Source organism: Alexandromys fortis, unplaced genomic scaffold, assembly GCF_014885135.2.
Source record: "Alexandromys fortis isolate MF-2015 unplaced genomic scaffold, M_Fortis_MF-2015_v1.1 scaffold_448, whole genome shotgun sequence".
Classification (NCBI taxonomy): domain Eukaryota; kingdom Metazoa; phylum Chordata; class Mammalia; order Rodentia; family Cricetidae; genus Alexandromys; species Alexandromys fortis.
Window position 1 is genome coordinate 212,969 of NW_026068359.1, and position 2,530 is coordinate 215,498.

Below are 2,530 nucleotides of genomic sequence, written 5' to 3' on the forward strand. Positions count from 1 at the left end.
TTCTACAGAAAGGGATTGGAGTTTACAATCCAACTCATCTGTTCCCTCTTTCATAGTCATGAATTTCTCCTTAACATCTGCCTGAACCTTTCTAAATTTTTTTCAGTCACCATTGTTTTGTTAAACAACATTCTGTTCTCTTCCTGTAGAACTTCAAACTGATTCTTGAGAAGATCATTGTCATGCTTAATCCTTTGTAGATATTCAACCTCTGCCTTAAGAATCCTGGATTCATCTCCAATAGTTTTTAGACGTTCAACTTCTGCTTTAAGAATCCTGGATTCGTCTCTTAAAGACTCTATCAGACTTTTGTTGGCAAACCACTTAATACCAAGGAAAACTACTAATCCCAGAAGGATCTATAGATATGGGGTGCTAGACACCTCTTGTAGGATCTCCCACATGGCACACTCAAAAAGACTGTTAAAATTCTGAATAGTAATATTCTCAGACATTTTATTCATAAAAAGAAAGAAAATTTTTACCTGCAATGACTGGTTCCTGCCAGAGGTGGCGAAAGAGTCCACTTGAGTCCATGTGGAGAGGTGGTCTGAAACAACTCAAAACCAAAATTTATTCAAAGTGACCCCTTCCACTGTGGCAGTTTGTGTTGTAAAACCGCAAATATTTAAGCTTCAGTGTTCAGCTCCAAACATCAAGGCAGAGAGGGAGGGGCTAACTCCTCTGGTGCTGCAAGCAGGTGAGTGGAACAAAGCACTGGCTGAGGGCAGCTTGGGACCTGCCGCAGAGGCCTCGGCATTGCCCCGGGTGGGCCTAGGGCGGGGGAGCAAGTTAAGAGCTAATTTTTTTTTTTTTTTTGAGTAGGCATATGAGCGAAATCAACCTGCCCAAGTCTTCTCCTGGTTACTGTCTGTGAAGCTGGTGTAGAGACTGACATATGTGGACAGCCTTTTGTGGGTTGGCCTGGGAATACATCTGACAAGAAGAGTGAACCTGTAAAATATGATCCCAGAGATGGGTGGGGTCAAAAAGTGCTCCAAGAAGCAGAACAAAGCTTTAGGGAAGCAGCTAAGGATATCCCGATCCATAAAAGGTGCTAAGCAAGCAGGAATCACTAAGGAAAAAATGAGAGAAAAATTGCCCTGCAAGAATGCAAGGCAGCTGCAAAGTTTTAAGTGTGGGAGGAACAGGTCCCATCTAACCCCATAACTGAAATTGGTGAGGGCAATGTAAGGCCTGAATGAGATGTTAAAACAGAATATGTGTCCAAAATAAGAGTAATGGATTACCTGCTACCTGCAGTTTTACCCTAGGCTTGGATAGGGTTATAGGATGTACCAATAAGGTTGAGAAGTTCGAATGCTGGCGCAATTTCACTTGCCGATGTTGTTGAGGCTAGACCTATGTGGCAAGGCATAGAGGACAAGCCCGCATGGGGGGGGGTTGTGATTTCTAGTGTCCAGGTTGCTGGCAGATAGGGCATAACATTGAAGAAGGCACAGTACAATATCATGCCATGTGACCATTTAGGCAACAGTTGAAACAGCTTGCCTGTGAGGTTGATTTAGGCTGGGCTCTATCAAGGTAGAGACTTGTGGTTGCCTTCCCTTGCCCCCTTTCCTGCAACCTTAGGGCAGTTGCTGTAGGTTAGCTGCCTGTTGTAGCCATGTGAAGCCATGTGAAGGCCATTTTTACCAATTTCTGTACAGGGGTTTGGGGACCCTCCTCAAACTTTCTTAACTTTAAGCAGAAGATTTAGCAGAAAAGGAACCTAATTGCTTTTTTATCTGAGAGAGATCTGGAAGAGCAAAGAGAACATGAACTTTCATAATGCTATTGGCTCCTGCTACCTCACAGAGAGGAAAGACAGGGGTGGAGCTATGGTAAGATCTGGTGTGGGAGGAGAGTGGGGGGATTGGGAGGGGCTAGCCCACTGAGCCCAGGGGTCAAGGGTGGAGAGATGAGGTAGGAGGAGGGAGTGAAAGTGGGTAAGGCAGAAGTTGACCTTGAAACTCCAGATTGGAAAGGGAGGGAGTAGGTGGGGAAAGGAGTGGAATGTGAAGAATGTTGCTCCACTGGAGGGGGTTGGATAGTGTAGGTTTGAGGAAGTGAGGGAGGGGCCAGTTCCTCTGGCTGTATTGTTCCAGCTGGAATTGTCAGGATACCATTTCCCAGATGACAAGGAATTTGGAGGCATTGTGAATTTAGCGACCAAGACTGGTACTGAGAGACAATGGCTACTAAGGGAAGGGCAGGAGTGCAGAGCCAAAAAACCATCGCTGATGTGGGAGTGTCATATATCAATCTGTTGATTTCATTGGTTAATTAAATAAAGAAACTGCTTGCCCTGATAGGTTAAAACATAGGTGGGAGGAGTAAATAGGAGGAAGAGGAAGTGAGGTAAGACTCCTCAGAGAGACGCTAGATAGCTCTGCTCTCAGAGACACACGCAATGAAGCTCTGACTCAGGATGGAAGTAGGCTAGAATCTTCCTGGTAAGCGCACCTTGGGGTGCTTACACACATTATTAGAAATGGGCTAGTCCAGGTGAGAGAGTTAGCCGAGAAGA